Source organism: Sorex araneus, chromosome X (assembly GCF_027595985.1).
Source record: "Sorex araneus isolate mSorAra2 chromosome X, mSorAra2.pri, whole genome shotgun sequence".
NCBI classification, from domain to species: domain Eukaryota; kingdom Metazoa; phylum Chordata; class Mammalia; order Eulipotyphla; family Soricidae; genus Sorex; species Sorex araneus.
Genome location: NC_073313.1, coordinates 310,241,861 through 310,268,498, shown reverse-complemented (window position 1 = coordinate 310,268,498; position 26,638 = coordinate 310,241,861). Strand labels below are relative to the sequence as shown.

Here is a 26,638-nt window from a genome sequence, read left to right as displayed (position 1 = left end):
CTCTCTATTTAAAGAGACAGACATTTTGGAGAATTAGTTCTTAAACTAATTCCCAAATTCAGTTACCGTATTGGAAGACGTCTATTGCTTTAATGGATGGTGCAATTTTCTTTCAAGAGAATTTAATTTATTTTTAAAATTGGTGTTTTATTAACTACCCTAAAATAATATCAGTGTTTTTCTAAATAGCATAACTAACATTATTTAAATATAATACATAGATAAGAGACACGTTTTGGTTTATTTTCTATGAGATTTATGTTAACCAGGAACCTCCTCTGAAATATTTTCAAATATTTAAAGGTAGCTAAGGACCAAAAATAAGAATTCCACTCATCTGGCTCTTCACTGAAAAGGGGCCCTGCGGAGACTGCTCTGCTCTCACCAGAGACTGCCATAAGGCAGTTCCTTGGAGATTGTATAAGATTTGAGTGAACGTGTGGAGCTGAAGCTTAGGGGAAATAAAATAAATCAGACATGGAAAGAAGTACACGATCTGTCACAATAGACTTGTCTAAGTAATCTGACTGATGATAATTTCCTCTCTAGTAAAATGAGACATATATTTAGAATCATGATTCCTTTTTTATCTTATTTTCATTTCTGTGGATTTGATGACCAATGTCGAATGACGCAGACAGCCCAAATACAGATGAGGAAACAGTGTGTCTGAGGGGAGGTGGCAACCTTTAATCTGTGGTCAAAAAGTGACAGAATACAGATCCTGCCTCAGGTTCCAGCCTTGTTCTGACAGAAGGAACAAGCTGCATCTCAGCAGCCACTCTATGATGCTTCTCCCAGGTGGACGTTTTTCTAGTACCTGATGTCCATTCTATTATTTAGATATATTTATTTATATTTAAACAGAAAAACCTAGGCTGATTTTAATAGGTTCCTTAGTAAAAGGAGATGGGAAGGATTTCTGAAGTTTCAGGAAAAAATATATTAAAGAATAATAATGGGGGCTGGAGAGATAGCACAGCGGGTAGGGCGTTTGCCTTGCACGCGGCCGACCCGGGTTCAAATCCCAGTATCCCATATGGTCCCCTGAGCACGGCCAGGGATAATTCCTGAGTGCAGAGCCAGGAGTAACCCCTGTGCATCGCCAGGTGTGACCCAAAAAGCAAAAAAAAAAAAAAAAAAAAAAAAAAAAAAAAAAGAATAATAATGAAGTTAACCTATTAGTAATAAGAATTACGTTCAGCTAAAGTATATATTTGGATAAACTATATTATAATTAATCAACAAAAGTTCATCATAAAGACAGCCTCATTAGATCAATTTTTAAGCAACAAATGTTTTAAACAAGTTTATTCTTTCTCGCTTTCTCCATCTGTACAATAAAGATTGTGTGAATTTTATATATCACATTTTTTTCTTAAAGTTCATTTTATTTTATTTTTTATAATTTTTAAATCAGACATATAGTATAGGGGGGATATTTGCACTTCGGAGGTTGGGGTGGGTGTTCACATTCACCCCTATCACCTCTTTGTAATATGGCAAGGGAAATGACCCTATTATCAGAAAAATTGCGTATTTGGAAGAATTAATAAATTAACTGAACTACTTTTGTCACATCTTTATTTAAAATGCTCTAACCCAATGCAGTATAAAAAGTAGTCATAGGAGACAGTGAGATAGAAGGAAAGAAAATGGCGTCCACGGATTACAGCATCTACAGCCAGGCTGCAGCCCAGCAGGGCCACAGTGCTTACACTGCCCAGCTCATATCAAGGATATGCACAGACCTGCCCTGTATATGGGCAACAGAGTTATGGAACTTGTGGACAGTTCACTAATGTCAGCTATACCCAGGCACAGACCGCTGCAACCTATGGGCACTGCCTACGCAACTTCTTATGGGCAGCTTCCCACTGGGTAGACTGCCCTCAGGTGTTCAGTCAGCCTGTCCAGTGCTATGACACTGGTGCTTAGGATACGGCCACTGCTATAGTCACCACTACCTGGCCTCCTATGCAGCTCAGTCTGCATATGGCACTCAGCCTGCTTATCTAGCATATGGGCAGCAGTCAGAAACCACTGCATCTACAAGACCACAGGATGGTAACAAGCATCCTGAGACTAGTTAACCACAATCTAACACAGGTGGTTACAACCAGTCCAGCCTAGGACATGAACACAGTAACTACAGTTATCCCCAGGTACCTGAGAGCTACCCCAGGCAGCCAGTGACAGCGCCACTGATCTATCAGCCTACCAGCTATTCCTCTACACACGTGACTAGCTATGATCAGAGCAGTTATTCTCAGCAGAACACCTATGAACAGCCAAGCAGCTATGGGCACCAGAGTAGCTATGGGCAACAAAGTAATTATGAGCAACAGCTGCCCACTAGTTACACATCACCACCCAAACTGGATCCTACAGCCAGGCTCCAAGTCATATACAGCCAAAAGAGCAGCGCCTACATGCAGTAGAGCTCATTCGGACAGGACCACCCTAGTATCACGGGTGTTTATGGGCAAGAGTCTGGAGGATTTTTTTGGAGCAGCAGAGAACCAGAGCCTAATAACCTGGGCAGAGAGAGAGGCGTTTGTTCTTGAAGGCATGAGCAAAGGTGGGCAGTGAGGAGAACATGATGGGTTGGGCAGCGCTGAAGAGCAAGGTGGCTTCAATAAACCTAATGAACCCATTGATGAAGGACCAGATCTTGATCTAGACCCACCCATCAATCCAGATGAAGATTCTGACATCAGTGCAATATACATGCAAGGATTTAATGATAATGTGAGTTTAGATGATTTGGCAGACTTCTTTTTAAGCAGTGTGGAGTTGTTAAAATGATCAAAAGAACTGGACAACCCATTATTTGTGTCTACTTGAACAAGGAAACAAGAAAGTCCAAAGGTGCTGCCACAGTGTCCTAGGAAGCCCCGTTAACTGCCAAGACTGTCATGGAGTGGTTTGATGGGAAAGATTTTCAAGGAAGCAAACTTAAAGTTTCTCTTGCTCAGGAGAAGCCTCCAGTGAAAAGCATGCAAGGTAGAATGCCATCCAGTGAGGGTCGAGGAATGCCACCACTGCTTCGTGGAGGTCCAGGGGGCCCAAGAGGTCTAGGAGGATCCATGGTTCCCTGGGAGGCCTAGGAGGAGACAGGGGAAGCTTTTCCCCAAGAGGCCCTCATGGATCCCGAGGGAACCCGTCAGGAAGAGGAACCATCCAACATCGAGCTAGAAAATGGCAGTGCCTCAATCTGGGATGTGGGAACCAGAACTTTGCCTGGAGAACAGAAAACAACTAGTGTATATCCCCAGAGACTGAAGGTTTTCTTTCACCATCCTTTCCACCCCCAGGTAGTGACCTGGGCGGAGATGACCTTGGTGGTAGGTGAGGAGGAAGAGGTGGCTTCACAGACCACCGTGGTTCTGAAGGAATATTCAAAGATGGTTGTGGAAGTGACAGAGGTGGCTTCCATGGTGACCAGAGCGTGGACCGAGGTGGCTTTGGTAGAGGCAGATGAGGTATTCTCTCGGCCTTTGATGGAACAGATGAGAGAAAGAAGAGGTGGCCAAAGAGGCCCTGGACAACTCAGAGAAGGGAACAGCAAGTAAAATGTGGTTGTTGGTCATGTGGGGGAAAGATGATGCGGGCCAAATATAGACTAGAGACTGAACACAATGGCCACTCAACACCTTTATTGCAAACCACAACACCTAATCAGAGAGAGAGAACAAAAGGGAATACCCTGCCATAGTGGCAGTGTGGGGTGGGGGGAGACGGGACTGGGGAGGGGGGGAGGGATGTTGGGTTTACTGGTGGTGGAGAATTGGCACTGGTGAAGGGATGGGTTATCAAACTTTGTAAGGGAGAAACATGAGCACAAAAATGTATAAATCTGTAACTGTACCCTCACGTTGACTCACTAATTAAAAATAAACTATTAATTAAAAAAAAGAATGTATGAATTTTCTGGATTACATTGGTTCTGAAACAGGAAGGGAGAAACTTGGCTCATCAATGGAAGAAAAAACAAGTTCTATTAACTTCATGGTGACCAAACGAATCTACTTGCTATGCAGGCTTGTCAAAAAGATGAAAGATATTACCTTTCTATATGTGTGTTAAATGCATAGGGGCATATAGAAGGAGTAATAATGAATAATACAAAGAACACAGAGACATATGCAAATAAAGCCTATGTAAAAGAAAAAAAAATAAAACTCAACTATGAGTAACTTTGAAAAAAAAAACAAACAAACAAAGAGGCCCTGGAAAAAATGGATAACAGGGATAACCGTCAGGAGTGCAGAGACTGGCCCTGCTAGATTCAGAGACCTGGAGAGCTTCATTGACTACAAGATTTATTTTTCAAACCAGAAAATGTTTTAAATTTATTATTCCATATTTATAATGTTGGCCACAACATCATGATTATTCCTTGTCTGTACTTAATTTTACATGTAGAATCGAAATGATTAAATATGTTACACACTTTGAAGGCATTATTTGTCTCAAATTTGTTTAATATTTGTTTGGTGTCAGAAGTTGGTACTAAGTGCAGACATGCTGTGAGAAAAATATTTATTTTTCATATGGGAAACATAAATAGGAGGAGAACACAATAGTAAGAAAAGTAGTCAGATAATTGCAAGTAAAGTCTCTTTAATAGAAAAAGTATAATGAAAAGTTAAAAAGAAACTTAAAAAGATACTAAGGAGGAACTAAGTATAGGAACAAGTTGAGGTAGAGGTGTTTTTAAGTGTTACATGAGGTTATAAAACAGTTCTATGTGTTTTACAATGGTGTAAGGGTTATTAAACCTAACCAGGTTAATAAAGTATAATAGAATAAAGAAGAAAAATACTAAAGATGAGTAGATTAATTAGGGGAAGCACTGAGTGTACACATGAGGATGTGTGTTCACTTTAACCATATGTGTGAGGTTGCGTTTGTGTGGTAAGTCAGGTGTAAGAAGAACACTTAGGACATTGACTCTGCAGATAGCACACATAAAGACTCTGTACTAAAACTCTGAGAAATTAAAACTAAAACTCTGAGAAGAATTCACGTTGGATGTTGAACTGGGTTGGAAAGGAGAAATACCAGGAAACAGAACCTCAGATGTTGTTGAGCCTTTTTCTCTTCTCAATCTAGGTCTTAATTCAGAAAGAGGTAGAAAATCCTCAGTCTTTAAATACAGGGTGCTTATGCCACAGATCTGCAGTGGGAGATATAAAAAATAAGAGTGGGTCAGATAAAGAAGGGACCACCAAGTAGAAGATGCTTGGAGGGCCCACTCAGGATGGGAGATGTGTGCTTAAAGTAGACTATAGACTGATCACAATCACTATGTCCACTTAATACCTGTATTGCAAACCACAACACCCAAAAGGATAGAGGAAAAAAAGAGAATGTGCCTGCCACAGAGGCAGGGGAGGGGGGATGGGGTGGTGGTGGTGGGAGGGATACTGGGATCATTGGTGGAGGAGAATGGGCACTCGTAGAGGGATGGAGACTCAATCATTGTATGACTGAAATGTAAGCACTAAAGTTTGTAAGTCTATAACTGTACCCCAAAGTGATACATTTAAAAAACTTACAAGAGTGGGTTCAGATAAGCCATCTGCTTACAAAACATGGTCACAAATCCTTAAAATTTCTTCAAATTATTGCTGATCACTGATGGGCAGCTTGAAAAAATTATTTCTGTTTTTTCTGTCAAAAGTCAACTGATTTCAGTTGATTTTTATAATTTGGAGTTTGCAGAGCAACTTTACATCCATTTGATCATCATAGCAACCGTATGAGTTGATCAGGTTAAACATAATTATTCTTAACATAATAGAAAAATCAGTGGAATAACAGAGAAAGGGACCAATAATTTTAAACTCTTACTGTATCTCTAACATATAATAATACTATATGATACTTAAATAAATGTATTGTTCATTTCAAAGAATGCATCAGAGAGATAGCTTTAATATAATTGATATTTTTTCTCTTCATTTTGATAAGTTATTGGTTTACCTTCTCCACATTATACACCTTGGTCTGGCAAGGAATTAATGAGAGAATGTTTATTAAAAAGTATTCAAAACTTCACTAGAACATCTACTTGTACATTTGTTTTCATCATCACAGTGTGGTTCAAGGGGCACCTAAGTGAGACTTAAATTCTTTTACTTCAAATGATTGGGTAAATAATATTTTTCTGATGCAAAAACAAAAAAGAAAAAAAATGATCCACTAATACCAAGAAACTGGTTTAAATTAAATGGAACTGAGGGGTAACCCAAATGTTCATCTTCTTATACTCATTTTGAAATTACGTCTCCTCTAATTTCATAGACATAATACAACCATATGAATCAAAATATGTTTACCACATTTTTGTGAAGTACACTTATAGAACAAAATAATGTAATAATGAACTATCCCAAATTCTAAGAGGTAGTTAAAATGGCATAAGTATCTTTTGAGATGACTGTGCTGATATTATAAAAATAGTTAAGATTTTTAATGCTAGAAATTAAATCTAGGGCCAGATAACCCGGGAGCATATGCTTTATTCCTGGTCAAGAATAGTTATGTCTTAGAAAGATTGCACTCATCTGTGGAATATAAAATAACAAAGTAGGAGACTAACACCCAAGAATAGTAGTATATAATACCAGGAGGTTGACTCCATGCTTGGAAGCTGGCCTCACATGCTGGGGGAAAGTAATCCCAGATAGAAAAGGGAACACCAAGTAAAATGTGATTGGAGATCCTGAGCGGGAAAGGAGATGCGTGCTGAAAGCAGACTAGAGACTGAACATGATGGCCACTCAATACCCTCAATACCCCTATTGCAAACTGCAACACCCAAAAGGAAAGAGAGAGAGAACAAATTGGAATGCCCTGCCACAGAAGCGGGGTGGGGCGGGGGGGATGGGAGTGCGGGGTGGGAGGGATACTGGGTTCATTGGTGGTGGAGAATGGACACTGGTGGAGGGATGAGCTCTCGAACATTACATGAGGGAAAATCAAGCACGAAAATGTGTGAATCTGTAACTGTACCCTTACTGTGACTCACTAATTCAAAACTAAATAAATTAAAAAAAAATAGTTATGTTTGTTAAATGGAGAACATGAATTTATAGCTTTCTAAGTGTAGTGTCTCAAACAGAGACAAATATATGAAAAACTCCTGTTAAAGTTTTAAAAATATATTCTACATAATATTTAAAAATATGATATTTTGGGCTGGAGCATTAATACAGTTGGCAGGTTTGATCCCCAGCATCCCACATGGTCTCCCAAGCACATCAGGTATAGTTTCTGAGTGCAGATCCAGGGGTAAGTTCTTAGAACAGACATAAAATACTTTATTAAACAATAACCTGTCTTTAAAATGACTTATCATAAGCTACAAATACATTTTTTAGCTTGTAAATTCTTAGATTTTTTAGTCACTATGATAATTAAAAGGTCATTAATATGTAGGATTTATTTGCCTCCTGTCCAATTATTAAAACTTGCATTTTCTTCCTCATAGGTTATAAAGGTCAGTGAATGTCAAATGGTACTATAAAAAGAGATATGTGAAACAGGGGTGAAACAGGGGTTCAATGTCCAGGATAAAATTCATTGCTCTTATTTTGATTGTGCTGTCACTAATTTATTACTCATTAATTTGAGACTTGATTAGTCACTGAATTAATCACTATCAATAATATCCACAATGTTTTCATGATCTTTTGGCCATTTGAATTTCTTCCCTGAGGAAGTTTCTGTTCATTTCTTCTCCCCATTTTTTGATGGGGTTGAATAACTTTTTTCTTGTATATTTCTAACAGTGCCTTATATGTCTTTGATATTAATCAACTATGATGGCTATTGGGTGAATGCTTTTTTCCCATTCAATGGGATGTCTTTGTATCTTGGTCATTATTTCTTCTGAGGTGCAGAAGCTTAGTTCAGCTTAATGTAGTCCCATTTGTTTATCTTTGCTTCCATTTGCTTGGTCAGTGATGTTTCCTCTTTGAAGATGCCTTTTGCATCAATGTTGTGGAGGGTTTTCCCTATGTTTTCTTCCTTATACCTTGTGGATTCAGTTCTGATATTGTGCTAATTAATTTTATCTGACTTTTGTGTATGGTGTTATATCACCTGCTATATTTTCATCAGGGAGATGAAAATCAAAAATAGCAACAATATTAGCTCTCACCATAAGACTGGCAAGCATTGAAAAGAACAAGAAAAAGCAGAGATGGTACAGATTTGGGGAGAAAGGGGGCTATAATCCATTGCTGGTGGGAATGCTGATTGGTCTAGCTTTTTTCAAAAACAATATGGGCATTCCTCAAAAAAACTAGAAATTGAACTCCCAATGGACCAATGTATAAAACACAAAAATAAAAAGAAAAGACACGGGAGAGGGAAGAGATACCTCACCGCACCGAGCTAGGCACAGGGCCTAGGGCAGCAGCTGTCTCTCCCGCCACCTGAGTTCGGTAGCCTCCAGCGGCTTCCCCCACCCGGGGGAGGTTGATGGCGAAGATGTGGCAGGCGAAGGAAGGAACGGAGCCAAGATGGTTGGTCTCACTTGCAGTTTATTCCAATCTTCCCTCTATACACTCTCCTCTGGAACTCTCCCCCTGCCCCCTCATACAGCTACCTTAAATCTCCCTGTCCCCCAGCAGCCTGGGGCTTATCTAAAGGTGTGGTTACAATCCATAGGGAGTATAGTTCTATCCCTTAGGGGAATGCCTTCACTAGGACAGAATCTCTCTTTCAGCAGGAAGACCCACCCAAGGGCAGAGTCCCATGAATGTGTTTCTCTTCTCCTCAGCCAGCAAACATATAAGAATTCATAATATTAATTATTTTGTACGGACACAATAAGAGATGCATTAAAGCTTATAGAATTGCTCTCCTGGGGCCATCTCAATCTCAGACTACAGTGCTCAGGCCAGATCAGTCTTTCCTATCCCTGGCAGGGTCCCAGTCTCATAATTACTATTGGATCATGACAGCATTTGTCTATGATCAAGCTCTTAACTTATAGTTAAGAATTAGGCACTTTGGCCAGGCCCATCTCGATGCCAGGGTAGCACATAACTCACCGCTTGCCCTGGATCCTTCCCGTCCCACGTCGGGGACCCTACTTTGGGGTGCTAGGAACTGAGGGCAACTGAGGCTTGGAGAAAGCAGATGCCCAGGAGGGAATATCGAGGCCAATTAAGTCTTAAGTTATAAAAACATAATATTGTCTTCTTGTGTCTATACAAAAAAGACATAGCTTTAAAGTAAATTATTCAAAAGGCATAAAGAGGAGAGAAAGGCAATGTTATAATATTCAGTGTCCTAGGAAGTTCTGACCTTACCAATTAACAGAGTTTGATTAAGGGAAGAGCAGATAAACTGGTAGAATTGGTTACAGATAAACAAAAGAATGGGAGTGACTCGGGAGCACTTTGATGGGTGTGACTGATAAACCTAAGCTCCTTGGGCAAGGGGAGCAAGGACGAACCAAAGTCAGGCCTAACATATTTAGAGCTATATTCCAACAGACCAAATAATACTGCTTCTGAGAATATACCCTGGGGCGAGGACAGGGGAAAGACAAACAGCAGAAACACTATCTGCACTTATATATTCACTGCAACACTATTCACAAAAGCCAGAATCTGGAAACAACTTGAGTGTACAAGAACAGACGACTGGATAAAAAAACTATGGTATATCTACACAATAGAATTCTATGCAGCTGTTAGGAAAATGAAGTCAAGAAGTCTGCTTATAAATGGATGGGCATGGAGAATACCATGCTGAGAGAAATGAGCCAGAAAGAGAGGGCCATATATAGAATAACTGCATTCATTTGTGGAATATAAAAAATAGTATGAGACTAATATCCAGACCAGGAAAAACAGGTACCAGGAGTTCTGGTAAATGGTTAGAATTTGCCACAAGTTTGTGAAGGGCAGAGGGCAGTTAGAATAGAGAATGGACCAGTATGATAATAACAGTTGGAAGTAAATTATCACTCTGGAGAAAAACTGAGTGTTGAAAGTAGGTAAAGGGATATACACGATAACTTTTCAGTGTCTGTATTGCAAACTATAATGCCTAAAAGGAGAGAGTGAGAAAGACAGAGAGACAGATACAGGGTCGTAGACAAAGACAGATAGAGAAGGAAAATGCCTACCATAAAGCTTGGGGAAGGGGGAATACTGGGGACATTGGGATATGTGAAGGTGAAGGGATGGGTGTTGTATAATGATGTGACTGAAATCCTATCATGAAAAACTTTTTCTTGCTGTGATTCAATTTCAAAAAATAAATAAAAGTTAAAAAAATAAATATCCACAATTTTGTGATCAGTATGGTATCATGGATGGCCAGAGAGATAAGACACTTAGTATACCAGGTGAGGCACTTGTCTTGCATGTGACCCAGTTCAATCTCTCCATTGCATATGGTCCCTTGAGCAGTACCAACAGCAGCACCAACAATCCCTGACACAGAGTCAGAGTCAGAAATAAGCACTGAACATTGTTGGGTGCTCCCAACACCCCCAAGCCCCAAATCACTGAGCATTGCAAGGATGAATGTGACAATATTTATCTCTAAAGAACTCATATCTTAGGAGGAAAATTGGTTAACAAATAATCACGGTGTAACTTGAAATTATTATAGATCCAGGTGGAAAAGGGAAGATTAGGAATAAACTTTTTAACTGTGCCCAGGAGATATTCATCATGGTGAAATATGAAAATATTTTTTATTGATAAAATAAAAGAGATGTGTAAATAAGATTTATCCAGGTACATGCATGTGTTTGGAGAAAATACAAACTCATAAAGAAAATGGTTTCTTTTTAAAAAGGTAAGGTATTTTATGAGGCTATTACATGGGGACTAGTCTGACAGCTCTGAGAAACAGTAGTTACTTATAATTTTTCACTGTATCACTGTCTTTGTCATCCTGTTGCTCATTGATTTGCTTGAGCGGGCACCAGTAATGTCTCCATTGTGAGACTTATTGCTACTGTTTTTGGCATAATGAATACACCACGGGTAACTTGCCAGGCTCTGTCGTGTGGGCGAAATACACTTGGAGCTTGCTGGGCTCTCAGAGAGGGACAGAGGAATGAGCCCAAGTCAGCCACGTGCAAGGAAAACTCCATACCTGCTGTGCTATCACCCCAGCCCATTTACAAGAATTAGGGCTTATAGTTCTTTACTTTTGTATTGCTTTTCTTTTTTTTTTCATTTACACCTTCTTCTAAGCTAAACTTACCAAGGTTTAGCCATTGTACATTGACTCTAGGGTCCTAAAAACTTGAGAACTCAAGATACTTTACCATGAGTGAAGTATTCTCTGTAAAGGTAAGTGAAAACTGAGTAAGAAATGTATATTAATGTGACAGAATTGTTTCAGTGTATTTATAAATTATAGCCAAAGGTTTTAACCTCTGATTATCATTATTTATTATGATAATTGAATTACACCCTATCTGTTCAGGATGAGACCTTTCTTTGTCCAGTTCTGAAGTCACAATAACTTTGTGTGAGTTTCATACGTCTTTGCTTGAGCAAAACAAGGTGTATCATATCCACTTTCATTTTTTCATCTCATGACTGGATATAATAATTTTTCCAAGAAATTCTGATGCATAACATGCTATCTATCTGTTCATATTGATCTTGTAATAGTTCTTTGTCACTAGATTAAAACACACAAGCATACAGGTTTACATATTCATATATACACATTCAGTTATGTAATGCATTTATTGCATCAGAAATAATGAGATGCTATGATCTCTATTTCCATAAGATGCCCTAAGATTTATTCTAATATTTGCCTGTTATTCTAGTATCTGCCTTTTCAAAGAAGAGAACTATCCCATTGTCTTTGATATCCATACCCACTTGAATCATTGATTTTGTATGGCATATATATAATTTATATTTATTTTATTTATTTCTTTATTAAATAATTTATAAAATGCAATTATATATATATATATTCCATTCCCATGTCTCTTTCCTTCTGGTGTCATTCTTATTTACTTTACTGAAGTCACCTATTCTCTGCTATCTGGTTTTATTGTGGCACTTGAGCTTCAACACCCTTTATCATATTAATATATCTGAATAAGGTAAAATCTGCATTGGGGGATAGTTATCTTAGTAGTATATTTTGTAAAAATGTATGGAATATTTATTCTTGTCTAGAGTCTGCAGGATATATGTTAGGGAAATATACATATAAGAGGTGAGGAACATTCAATATGGTAAAAAAATCCCTATTGAAATGGGGATTTATAAAAATATTTAGGTTCAATTAAAGTTCATACTTCAAGAAATAAATCAATTTTTCAAAATTGTGTATAGAGAATGCAGACAACATTATTACCTTCAGGATTTGGTTTCAGGTGACAAGGGTAGGATAAATTTAGAGTTGAACATCTTTAGCATTACATATTGTTAAAAATTGTTTCTAGTTGAGGGTTTTTATTATATTCATAGCTGTGTTGAGTTGAGAAATGTATATGATATAGATGTTCCACTGTGGCAAAGTAAACAAAGACAAAAATTTTGATTTTATCATTTTTAAAATGTTTTATTCATTTTGTGATTAATAAATGATTTGTTGTTTTAATCTATTCTTGATATGATATCTATGAAGTATCACATCTACATAAAATTCTTTTGATTTGTTTTCTTTCACTTTATCACCTTTACTTTCTTAAGTGAGTGGCTCTGGAGTTAAGGTGTCAAACTTGAATGGGGAAGAAAAAATGGAAGGTAAAAGGCAAGATGATAAGACTAATTCTAGACAAAGTTAGTACCACATGTGCCCATTAAATTTCTAGTGCTGCTATAATAAATAACTATAAATTTAGGAAGTTACATTCAACTGTCCTGAAAGTTATCTTTTTAGACTGCTGTCCAATGAAAATAGAAATTAGCCACCAAAGGAAAGTAGGAGAAAACACTAACATTTGGAAATTAAACAGCATGTTTCTAAATGACAATAAGAGGAAGAAAAAAATCAAAGAAAAAATAAACTTATTCCTCAAAATCAATAAGAATTGGGGCCTGACAAATATTGACATTGAGTCTTTTCATTTCATTCACCCGTTTTAATTCCAGGCACATTTTTCAAATGTTTCACACACCTGGAACGTTTTTATGGGTTACCACTGAGCAAAGGGCCAGAATAGTCTCTAAGAAGTTTTGGGTATAGCCCCACATTTCTTCCCTCCCCTGCCCCAAATAAAAATAAAGCAAAACAAAAGATGAAACTGAAGACACAAATAATCAGAACTTAGGGAACACAGCAAAAGTGGCACAAAACATAGATCACTGCAAAGTCTAGGCTTATATCAGGAAAGAAAAGAAAGGTTCAAGACAATAATACAGTGTCTATCAAACTTAATTGGTTAGTTAGAGAAACACAGAGAAAATCCCCAACAAAATCAGATCAGAGAGGGGGAGAAATTACACCTCGAAATACAAAAGTTTATAAAGGTTTTCCTATGACAGACAACTCTGCCAGTAAGCTGGAGAACCAGAAGAAACGAATGAATTCTTAATATCATATATCTCCCAAGATTCAAGAATTTAAACAATCTGACCAGTCAATAATAAATAGTAGTATTGAAGTTGTGATTTTAACCCCTCCCCCCAAACAAGAGCCCAATCCAGATGGGCTCCCTAATGATTTTTTTCCAAACTCTCCAAAATCTTGACAAAACAGAATTTTTTTCTAATGGTTTCTATAAACTTAATATTAATCTAATAAAAAAATTAGGCATAACTATTGCTAAAAAGAAAAGTATAGACAGATAGACAAATGATCCTTAAAAAAAAATCAAACATTCAGAAATCAGCTTAACAAAAGATGTAAAAGACCTATACCTTAAAAGATGTATCTACAAAAACCATATAAATCAAAAGAAACAATAAATCTCACATGGGGCTTATTTTAAGATTGTTCAATATATACAAATAAATTAATGTAATATATCATATCTATGAAAGGAAAGACAATCATATGATGATATCATTCCTATGAATGTGTAGAAATCTTTTGACAAGTTCAGCATCCCTTCATACTAAACACTCTGAACAAATAGGAATAGATGGATTTTACCTCAGTGTAATAACAATCATTTACAACAAACACACTATCAGCATCATACTAAATGGATAAAAACTCATAGCATTCTTTCTGAGATTTGGCACAAGTATGCCCACTTTCTGCACTATTAATAAATATAGTTTTGGAAGTCCTCACCACAATGCAATTAGGCAAGAAAATAAAATAAAAGTAACCCCAAATTGGAAAATAAGCCAAACTCTAATTATTGCAGATAAAAAGATTTATAAGTGTATATATGCATATACATATATATGACCCTGAAAACTGGAATAAGAAATTACCTGAAATAATAATCAAGTACAGAAAAATAACAGGTAACAAATCAATACAGAGAAATCAATTGCATTTCTATATGAAAAAATAAACTAGAAGAGAGAGATATCAGAAAGATTATTTCATGTCAGTCTTCAAAACATCAAACATTCGGGGCTGGAGTGATAGCACAGCGGGTAGGGCATTTGCCTTGCACGTGGCCGACCCAGGTTCGATTTCCAGGATCCCATATGGTCCCCTGAGCACCGCCAGGGGTAATTCCTGAGTGCAGAGCCAGGAGTAACCCCTGTGCATTGCCGGGTGTGACCCAAAAAGCAAAAAAAAAAAAAAAGAAATCAAACATTCAGAAATCAGCTTAACAAAAGATGTAAAAGACCTATACCTTAAAAACTGTATCTACTATAAAAAATAAAGAGTATACCAGGAAACTTAAAAAATGTTCATGGATTGAATGAAGAAGTATTGTTAAAATTATCATCCTACCCAAAGCATTTATAAAAATTCAATTCAGTTTCCATTAAAAAACCCATTAACATCCTCCAAAGAATTAGAACTAAAAGGACACAAATTATGTATGAAAACAGGAAACTTCTCCATGCAGCCAAAGAAATTTTTAACAACAAAAAAGTTAATATTCCACTTTCTGTCTTTAAATTATATTATAAGCTGTAGTAATCAAAACCTTATAGTCCTAGAATATGAATAAACTATAAGATAAATGAAATAGAACTGAGAACTCTGAGAAACCTTCAGATTTAAGAAGTTACTCTGGCCAAGAAATTAGGTGAATGAAGCAGAGCAAGGGGAAGCCGATTCAACACAATGTGTTGGAGAAACAGGACGACCACAGCAAAAAATGAAAGTAGGAGAGAGAAAAATTGAAAGAGAAAGAAAGAAAGAAAAAAGGAAGGAAGGAAGGAAGGAAGGAAGGAAGGAAGGAAGGAAGGAAGGAAGGAAGGAAGGAAGGAAGGAAGGAAGGAAGGAAGGAAGGAAGGAAGGAAGGAAGGAACCTGTATCTCTTACCATACATAAAAGTTGATTCTAAGTGGATTAAAGACCTCAAGATTAGATCAGAATCCTTAATATTTATTGAATTATTTATAGACAGAATTCCCTAGGATCAGGGCCTTGGTGTGTTTTCAGAAATTTGATTCCATTGACAACTATTACGAAAACAAACCAACAAACAAAAACATTAAGCAAATAGGATGACATCAAATTTAAAAGGTTTCATCATAATGAGTGAAATTCTTCCATTTATTTTACTTTAAAAGACACTAAAGTGGGAGAAGATATTCGCAAACATAAATCGAGTAAAGTGATAATTTCTAAAATATATAAAACACAAATTGCAACCACAGCAAAAACTAATGTATTTGTGCACAACTTGGAAGAAGAGAGACATTCCCTAAAGAGGACCTATTGCTACCAATAGGTACCTGAAATAGGGTTCATTGTTAGTTATTATCAGGGAAATACAAGTCAAAGTGACAAGGAGATATCATCTCACACCAGTAATATATTGGTGCATATATTAGAAAGACTGGAAATAAAAAGTATTGGTGGGCATGTGACAAAAAGGAATTTATAAACTAAACTATAATATTTAAATTTCAAAAAATCCTCCTGCAATGCTTTTTCTTTTATCATAATTCTTTGACTTTCATCATAAAATGATTTTCTTAAAATTCTTAAAAACACATAATTAGGTGCTGGAGCGATAGCACAGCGGGTAGGGCATTTGCCTTGCACGCATCTTACCCGGGTTCGAATCCCACTATCCCATATGGTCCCCTGAGCACCGCCAGTAGTAATTCCTGAGTGAAGAGCCAGGAGTAACTCCTGTGCATCGCCGGGTGTGACCCAAAAAGAAAAAAAAATAATTAAAAGAACTTATTAAGTTCTGGAGATCAGGAATGGGTCACAGGTCTTCTCTGTTAAAAATAGTGTGTTGGTAGAGCTTCCCCCCTTCAGAATTACCCAGGGGAGACTGGAAACTCTGTTTCCTTACCTTTTATACTTACAGAAATCTGCTCCTACTGGTTGACTAGTGACCCTGTAATCTATCACCAAAGCATATCATTTCACCCTCTGTTTCCTTTGTCCCAAGTCCTTAAGACTTTGACCCTTGTGCCCTCCTGTTATAAGGATCTTTGGATTACATTGGGTCTACTTGGATAATCCAGGATAACCTTTTCATTTCAAGATACTTAACTCAATTACAACAAAAATGCCCTCTTTCATCATCCAACAATCTACTGATTTTAAGAATTAAATCATGATAGTATCTGTGGAGGACTACTGTTTTATCAGCTACACTAAAGAATGCTCAAGGTTAACATTTGGAAAAATTGCTTACTTACATAGATATGTAGCACTTGCTAAATTCTCATGAACACTTACTCAATGAAGCTTTAAATTAATATAAAGATGACACTACCACATGCCATTTATTTTGTAGATTTAGGCTTAGAAAGTTTAAGAAATTTACCATAATCGTACATATTGTAAATAGTCACAAGAATTCAGAAATTCACCTAGATGTATAACTTTTTACAAGTTTTTGAATAAAACATATAAGTGGCATGATGATCATATAAACAATGTGGAATGTGTGCTTTAACTTCTATACCAAAGTAAAAAAAGTCTTTAAAATATGAATAAAAAACAGCAAAGTAGACAGTCGACCTTGACAACCACCAACTTTACCGAAACCTTACCATGTATCAAGTAACTTACTAAACCAGTGCATTTATTTAAATCAAATACTCTGAGTCATTTAGTGCTTTCTAACTACAAAGATATGATGTAATGCTTAATTGTATTTGTATGATTATGAATATCTACTCAGAAAAGTAGCAAATTAAATAGAGAATGACTTAATTGTTAAGACTAATGTTTTCCTAGGCTTTAGCAAGTATTTGTACTAGTCTGAAACATCCACTCATAAATTTATGTGGATTAATGTAAAAGTGCAATCATTTATATCTGACATCTGACCAATATTAGTTTGTTAGGCCTTACTCATTAACTGTTTATTTCGTCATCTCCAGGACTATGAACAGATAGTATGCTTATTCTGATGTTTGTATTTGGTGTTATGTTTATTTTAAGTAAAAATGTTAGGTATATTAAATTTTGTTTAAAAGACTTTTGCTCCCTATCCATAGTTCTTTGTAAGAAAGGGTAGTATTACTTTTGGGAATGGCATAGCCTCTCTCCTCCATGAATTGAAAAACAAACTAGAGGAGATTTTAATCTGTATTTAACTTTCGTTATTTAGGTATGTGGTTTGGAAAAATTGTATAATCATTTGACCTTATTAAAATATACATCTATGTGTATGCATGTGAATATTTTAATGTAAGTGATCTAAAATAGTATCTTTCACATAAATTTTAAAATGACTTTTGTTAAATGTAAATAGCTGTTCATTTAAAAAAGTAATCATTTCTGTCTTTTAAAAAATTATCTTTATCTCAAAAAAAATTTTTTTGGTTATACCTAGCAGTATTTCAGACTTAACTCAGAGATCACACCCAATGGGGCCCAGGAAGCCTTGGGGATTGAGAGCCGGGAATCGAACCGAGTCAGCAGCTTACAAGACAAGCACCTCATCTGCAATACTATCTCTTCAGTCCTACCCCATTTTATTTCCTTTCCATTTCTTTCCAAACAACAACAGTCAGAAGTAAACCAGTTTTGCAACAATGAGAACTTATAATATAGAGACAGATTAGAAAATATAATGTGAATGTATCCACCACATAATATCATGAAATATAATAAACTACGAGATGCCCACTGTTCCAAGGTACTTAACTTTTCTAAGTCTGAATTTCATAATCTATAAAATGATATGGAATGAAGATCCCCCATCTACAAAAAGACATCAGTATCTCTCTCTCTCTGTGTTTATTTTAAGGACTCAATGAGATGTTGCACTTCTACATCAGAGTCTTGCTGTGTGTCAGTGAGAAATATAAGAGAAACATCTTGAAAATAAAGGTATTATCAAGTATTAGAAACCTTGTCAATATATCTTTGCAACTATTACACTATTAATACATATTGGTATTAATAAAATAGTTTTAAAGAAAAACTTCAACAGCAAATACCGTATGTACTTTGTATTGCTTTACAAGGCTCTGCTGCTTTTTAATTCAGGTATATTAATCCATACTTCCCTTTCCCCACAATATAGAATCTAGAACCTTTGCTGTGACCACTTTTATTTGCTCCTCATATCATATTATATATTTGTATACACACATATATGCATATATACATATATGTGTGTATATATATATACACACACAAACACACAGACAAACACACACATGTATGTGTGTCTGAGGGGTAGATGGCTATGCTTGATTCAGTTTCTTTCTTGGCAGGAATAATCTCTTCTTAAATAGAAAATACTTTTCATCTGTTTTCTTTTGACCACACCAAACTAATTGTACTTTTTTTCCATCAGGATTGCTTTAGTACTATGTCTCTACATCACATAATTTATCACTTAGTATATTTTCTAAGTTGAGTGAAAGATAGCACCCAGACAAAAATTCCATTTATGTTATAGAGAAAACTAGCAAAAGAGAGAGAAAAGTGATTCCTATTAAGTGTGCCTTACCTCACCAGAAACAGGCCAATCAACCATGCAGTTTTTATTTATGGTTCCTTTTCATTTCCTGAGGGCAAATATATATTCCACCCCCTTGATGATGCCAAGTAGTGAGTAGCCATAAATCACTGGTGACATGCTGGAACCAAGGTTCTTAAAAGCCAGAAGAATGGCTGGATGATTATTTTCAGCAAAATCTACTAAATAAGGTCATTGATGAAAAAATAATCCAGAAAATAAGAAGAGCATCTTTGTTTGATAACATTGCAAGAGATGATGCTAAAGAATGAATAGGGAAAGTATCAATAGGTGATTAGTGTCTGGAATCATTTACAAATAATAATTGACAGATTTTATTTAAAATATTTTTCCGTGCCTATATCTAAGGCTAATAATGTATGAGTCTTTAAACAGTAAACATAATCTAAACATCTTGGAATTTTCCCCTACCATTACAGAGGTGGTCTCTGAACATCGAATATAAGGGTGGATTTCAAAATATTAACCTTGAAGTTATTAATTGTACATTGTACAATTAATTTATCTAGAGGCACCAGGGAGAGTTTAGTGACAAAGACTTTTGCCTGGAAAAACTGACACACAAGGTGTAAAGTTCAAGATCTCCTTAGAAAGTCCTCACCCCATGCCCAAGTGCAACCTCTGCCCTTTGAGATCAACACATCACAGAAAAATCTGTGATCATTTGGTACAGTATAAGCAAGTATGTGAGTACGACAACTACAGTGTGTGAGTACCACAACTGAGTATGTGTGATCCTCAGTCACCCTAATGTAGCACTACACTGTAGCACCATTATTTATCAATTTGCTCGAGCAGGCACCAGTAATGTCTCCATTGTGAGACTTGTTACTGTTTTTGGCATATAGACTACACCACAGGGAGCTTGCCAGGCTCTGTTGTGCAGCCGGGATACTTTCAGTAGCTTGCTGGGCTCTCCGAGAGGGACAGAGGAATCAAACTCGGGTCGGCCACATGTAAGGCAAATTCCCTACTCACTGTGCTATTGCTCCAGTCATCCTAATAAAATCAAAAAAAGGAAGTGAAATAAAATTAAACTTTTTTCCTTTTAAACTGCCTACAGTAAAATTTTAATTTTATTGAACTTTTTATAAATCTGTGAAATGAGAATAGAAATATCTGCTTTGGGGGCCAAGTGCATGATGCTATGCTCAGAGAGCATTTCTGATGGGGCTGGAGGAACCATATAAAATATCGGGGAATTTTGGTTGGACCTGTGCAAAGAAAGCTCCTTACATGCTGTACTATATCCCTGGCTGCTCTTGCCATAAACTTGTACAGAATAATTTTTTAATATTCTCCAACAGAAAAATTAAGCTACTAAATCACAACAAAAATAAATAGTTTACTTTTGGTATACTATGAAAATATATATTTAAAATCATTTGAGGGAATGGCTTTTGGACCCTGAAACATTATTTTGATTATCATGAACCATTAATATAACATTTAAAGCAAATGTACTTAATAATTTGAAGCTCATTACAAAATAGCATGTTGCACAAAATTAAAGTTGTAAAAAATAACAAGGCATTTTAATCATTTCTGAAAATGCATGACCCAGAAAGTGTCATTTAGTATCCCCACATTCAGCAGATTTAAAATTATACATATCCATAATTATGTATGTATTAAATATGTAGTTAGTATGTAATTAAACATGTATATATAAATATACTTACTCATCTCTAATTAGGATATACTTAGACATGCAGTTAATTTGGATGTAAATGTAAGCAAGTGTAAAGGGGATAGTTACCGATGGACACTGACTCATTGATCTCAGTAGGAATAAATTAAATATATGCATCAACAATTTTTATTCAACTACAACTTATTGCATGGTATGTTACTAAACATTATAGGCGGGTTCCTCTAGAAATTATAGATTAAAAAGGTATTGATTCGCATGTAGATTAATAAGTGTTCCACATACTTTTTAGTGTTTCTCCAAAAGTGACATTTTACAAAATGATTACAAAATATCAAACTAAAGAAACTGACATTGATGCTATCAAGATATGAAAGTTTTCCATCACCAAAACAAATCATTTGGTTACTCTTGTATAGCCATATCCAGTATTATTTACCTCTGCTCCACCTGGCCGCTATTAGCCTTGATGAAACATTTCTATAATTTTTTCACATTTCATTCTTCATTTTCAGAGAATGTCCAGTAATTCAGTTGCTGTTCATATGTTGGTTAATACTTATTGAGACCCTGTGATTTAAAATGCTGATTTATAGCTGATTGTCAGCTATTTATAGCTATTTATAGCTGAATGTCAGGCATACAATGTACCAGCAGCAAACTGTATCAAACTGGTGTATCACACCAGGATCAAACTCCCTCCATCAGTATCCTCAGGTTCCCTCCCACCCCCTGTCTGCCTCCTTGACAGGCACATTGTTAAGTTTGATTCTAATAGTTTGGGTCTTATGTTTCCAGTGTTGTTGGTTTTGTGATTCAGATATATAGATATACCACACTTCTATACCAGGGACATGTCCAAGGCCCCTGTCCCCTGTCCTTGTTACTTCCAGTTAACCCCTTCTGATTTTCCCCTTCAATTTCTTTCCTTTCATATGCTTATAGTTTTGTAATCTAGTGCCAGGGCAATCTAGGCATTCCCCCATTGACACCGTGTATTCCCTCGTATTGTTTTTCTTCTATATACCACAGATAAGTGAGATCATCCAGTATTTGTCTTTCTTCTTCTAACTTATTGCATTTAATATGTATGTAGCACTGTTATCCCATTGTTCATCAATTTGCTTGAGCAGGCACCAGTAATGTCTCCATTGTGAAATTTGTTGTTACTGTTTTTAAGGTATCGAATACTACGCCACTGGTAGCTTACCAGGTTCTGTCATGTGGGCGTGATACTCTCAATAGCTTGCCGGGCTCTTGAGAGGGATGGAGAAATCAAATCCAGGTCGGCCAACATGCAAGGCAAATTCCCTACCTGCTGTATAAGTGAATAATAAAAGTGTGGCATATGTACACAATGGAATACCATATATGCAGCTGCAGTAACAAATCAAGTATGCAATTCACTGCAACTTGGAAGGAACTGGTGTATATCACTTTCATGATTTTTCTTAGAAGAATACCATGCTTCTTTCTAGAGTGTTTGCCATTTTACAATCCTGACAACAGTATATAAATGATCTTGTTCCTCCACATCTTTAATAGCATTTTAAGCTGTCAGACTCTTTTGTTTCAACAGTTTTGATAAGAATAATTTATGATAGAATTAAAATGTGGTATATGGAGCTGCAGCCAGTGTGACAGTTAAGAAGGATAAATCCATGGAGGAGGGTTTCAGTGCAGAGACTGCAAAAAGTATGGAAATTTTACCCTGAGAAAATGGGCGGCAGGTAAAAAACACAGGTGACCTCAGATTTACAATTCCATTATTATAAAGAATGACTTAGAAATCAAGAGGAAGGAAACTAACGAAACTAAAGAAAAAACTAAGAGCTAAGGAAAACCAAAGAGACAAAGTCACTGGTTTATGCATCTTGAGAAGAAGGGGTCAGAGCTTCAATGCCAGAATGACAGACTAGAATCTGATGAACTGTGAGGGATAAAACCAGTGAGAGACAAACATAGACCAAGAACAGCAAATATGGGAGCCAGTGAGAAACCAGGGAGAAATGAGCATAAGACCTGGACATTGAACACCCTGGGTTCAAAACTATCTTCCTGAATCTGTCAGAGAAATAACTAACCCCATAAGCATCTGGAGTTATACAAATCTTTCATACATTACAGAAGGAACCACATACCCAGGAACTAAACTAGTTTTGCTGTGACTGATGACAACTCTGATAAAAAGAAGATGGAAGGCATGGCATCCCCTGACTTTGCATTACAAAGCTACAGTAATCAAAAGAATATGGTACTGTAATAAAATTTCAGACGATGAATTGGAGTTGTCTACTAGTAGGCCCTCATACATTCTCAGAGTAATGTATAATAAAAAAGGTAGTGCATTTATTTGATGGAAGGAAAGGTTTATTTGAGAAGAAGGTGGTAGGAAAATTTCTTAGCCATGTCCAAAAAGAAAAGAAAAAAAAAAGATGTATAAGAAAAGAAATTGGACTTATCATATATAAGAGCTGAGAGGATAGAAAAACTTCACAAAAGTAGTTTTTTTTTTCTTGAATAAAATACAAGGGATTATCTGGATATGTTTTCTGAGAAATGGAAGTTTTCCTGTAAGTGAAAAAAAATAGGTCATACACCTTTAGGGATTGAGGTTAGAAACATAAATGTAGGATAATATAAAGAAATGTGTCTAATATTAAGATTAAAAAGGGAAATTTTAGTTTTTGAAGCCATAATCAAAACATTAAAACAAAAATTGAAAGCAGGGACATACAAAAGACTTAGAGTTCATTGGAAATTATGTTTCACTCTCCACATACTCGGGCTAAGCCTCGTCCACGAGTGACTCCCTGGAAATCTCAGGTATGTGAGACATTATGTCTGAGAACTCTGTGGGACCAGGACCGGAGAGATCCTCTGCCTGTCTCCAGCAACTCAATAGTCACACCCATAAGCCACCTCTGGCTGGTGCCATATAATCTCTTCATTGGCCACCATCCAGATTGCTTGTCTTCTCCCGGAAGGGAGCATAATACGACACTTGCCATAATCATGCAGCCAGACTCACACCAGGCTATTACATTTGGGGCGCCTCAGAGGGGGGCGGATGAGACCCCTCCCTGCCCCAAGGGATCCAGCCCCTGCAGCCGAAAACCTCCAGAACTCAACCACTGCCATGCTCACGGCCACTCTACACACTCAGAAAAAGAACTCCTCAAAAGTGAATCTATTCGTGGATCATGCAGCTGCACATGCAGCCACGTGACACTTCATAGGCCATACACTACTCATACTCCAAGAGTATTGCACCACATTTGATGGGCTTCAAAGTTGGAGGCAACCATTCTTAGAGTGAAATATTTTCTTTACTGACTTATAGAAGGGCGTAATGGCCCCTGGTTGAAATACAATAATCTTCACACTCTTTCTCTTAAGGGTACATTTTTGTGGCATATGCAGCAGTTTTTCATAACAAACAATACATGATATATTATTCAGTTTCTGCTGTGGGGCAGGGATTGGGGTTTGGGATGGAAACATCTGAAATATAGTGGTGGGGAGTTGTAGTGTTGGTAGAATTGGCGTTTGACTATCAAATGTGAACTAATATATAAAATAAAGAAATTTAAAAATTAAAAAAAATTAAAAATAATAAAAAGAGGGGCTGGAGGGATAGCACAGTGAGTAGGGCATCTGCCTTGCATACGGTCGATCTGGGTTCAATTCCCAGCATCTCGTATGGTCCCCTGAGCACCGCCAGGAGTAATTCCTGAGTGCATGAGCCAGGAGTAACCCTTGTGCATCACCAGGTGTGTCCCAAAAGCAAAAATGATAATAATAATAATAGTAATAAAATTACATTCATTACTATGGGGTTAATTTAAAGTGTGTGTATGTGTTTATATAGATATATAAGCAAGTTATATTTCTGTATATGTAGCTATAGATAGTTACATATCTATACATAGATATATAAGTAATTGTGTGCATGTTTGCTTATATAGGTATACTTTTCTAGATTAAAGAGCTCATTAGTTTCTGTAAGGAATCTGGAGTTCTAAACTGATACCAGTCCTTGGACAGCAATAAAGTAGGAGCTGAGTTGAAATGCAATGGATTATATGTCAGCAAAGGAGGAAATAAGAACCAAGTACTAGACTTAATGGAAACCAAGACCTTGGTTTCAGAGAACTCAGTATTGTTAGTAGGACATGATGTGAAACATTAACTTTAATAAAGTCAGGACATCCCAGGTAGTAGAAACAAATATGCAAATTGTAGAAAGCTAAGAAATTGGTAAGACAATAGGGAGAGACTATTTTCTTCATCCCAGGCCTTTGATATTTGGTAATTAGGAAAATGTTGATTTATTTGTTCAATCATTTTAAGCATTGATTGAGTGTTTACTGTGTAACAAACATATGCCCAGTGTTAGATTTATACATATTTACTTCCATAAAAATTCATTTTATTTAAAATAAAACTTTGAATTTCTACTTTATAAATGTTTTAAAGAATAGATGTTTCCATTTTCACTTGCTCCTTACCTCTTAAATAGGAGAATAATTCCCTCATTTATCATCATGGCTTCTGTGAAATCTGTGTGCTAAGAGCATTCCTCTCTTGGGTTCAGTGAAACAGTTAATGTAAACACAAGGAATATTTTATTTGTAAACCCACATTATAGGTGGAATTAAAAAGGTACTAACATTTTTATATTTTAAATCTTACATTTTTTATATATTTCAACTTCTTTCTAACAATTATAAAAAATAATTTATATTGGTAAGCTGATAATCAATATTTTTAAAAAATGAGTTCTGAATTTGAGTGAACATCAAAGAATAATATCTCCATTGCCAGATATTGAATATTTGGCTAAAATTAATAGTGTACATGTATTCTAAGGCTTAAGGACCATTAAAAGTTTATGAATGATTGTGAAACTCTATTCTTAAGGATAACTTATTTCTGAGTTAAACCATAATTAGTAAATGTAATATTGTGTGAAGAAACTCAAGCTATAATCTTTAGGATGAATACGAATAATCTATAATGCTAAAGGAGCTATTAGATTGCACAAATTTCATAGATCCAATATTTTTCCTTTAGTCATTTTGTCTTTTTTTAATAATACATTTTTGAGACTCAGTAGGTTTGAGATTGCAACAATAAATTAGGGCTGAAAGATCAACAGAAAAATTAAAATTACAAGTTACTAACAAAAACGATATCCTTGAAATCCTCATAAACTTTTTTCTTTTAGTTGTGTTCTTTTGAAAAGTGTAAGTGATAATGAATATTATTTTATGCTTAAAGTTAATTTCAAATTTTAATTCCAGTATTTTAATTTTAATAAGGTATTGATAGCAATATTTTAGGTGTATAATGTTTCATTATATATAGATAAATGCAAATCAATTACTCTAAATATTTTAGTGATATAGTGAATATGTGTCGCTATTTCAATGAGAATTTTCTTAATTCTGAGAATCATTCCAAAGGCAAGCAGTGTATCCAGAAAAACTGCTATCTATATTACATTGCCAGAATCAATCAATTTGTTTGACTCTGTGAACGAGGAATAAGTCACATCATTTAATGTCATACAAGTCTAATGGACCTCTTCATAAATTTACTGGGTTCTTGGTTACTTATGAAGCATAGTTTGAGGATTGAGAGATAGTATGGCAGGTAAGGTACTTGCCTTGCATGCAGCTGATCCGGGTTCAATTTCTGACACCATATAAAGTCCCCCAAGCATCACTGGACTTATGTTTTCATTCTCTAACAATCTCATCTGCCTATTTAGTAACCAACCAGTACATCCCACATCAATTTCATGCCATTTGCTTTCAGGTAAAAAGGGATTTTGTCAAGCAAAAAGGCAAGAATGGCAGGTAATTTCTGACCTGAAAACAATCTAAATTTGTTTGTGCTCTAAGAAAAAGTACGTTGTA

The 26,638-nt window shown here is 36.1% G+C and overlaps 1 pseudogene; it reads left to right on the top strand.

Moving 5' to 3' along the window:
• The first annotated feature begins 1,655 nt into the window (after positions 1-1,655).
• LOC101538295 (RNA-binding protein EWS-like) overlaps positions 1,656-26,638 on the top strand; it is a 104,457-nt pseudogene continuing 79,474 nt past the window's right edge.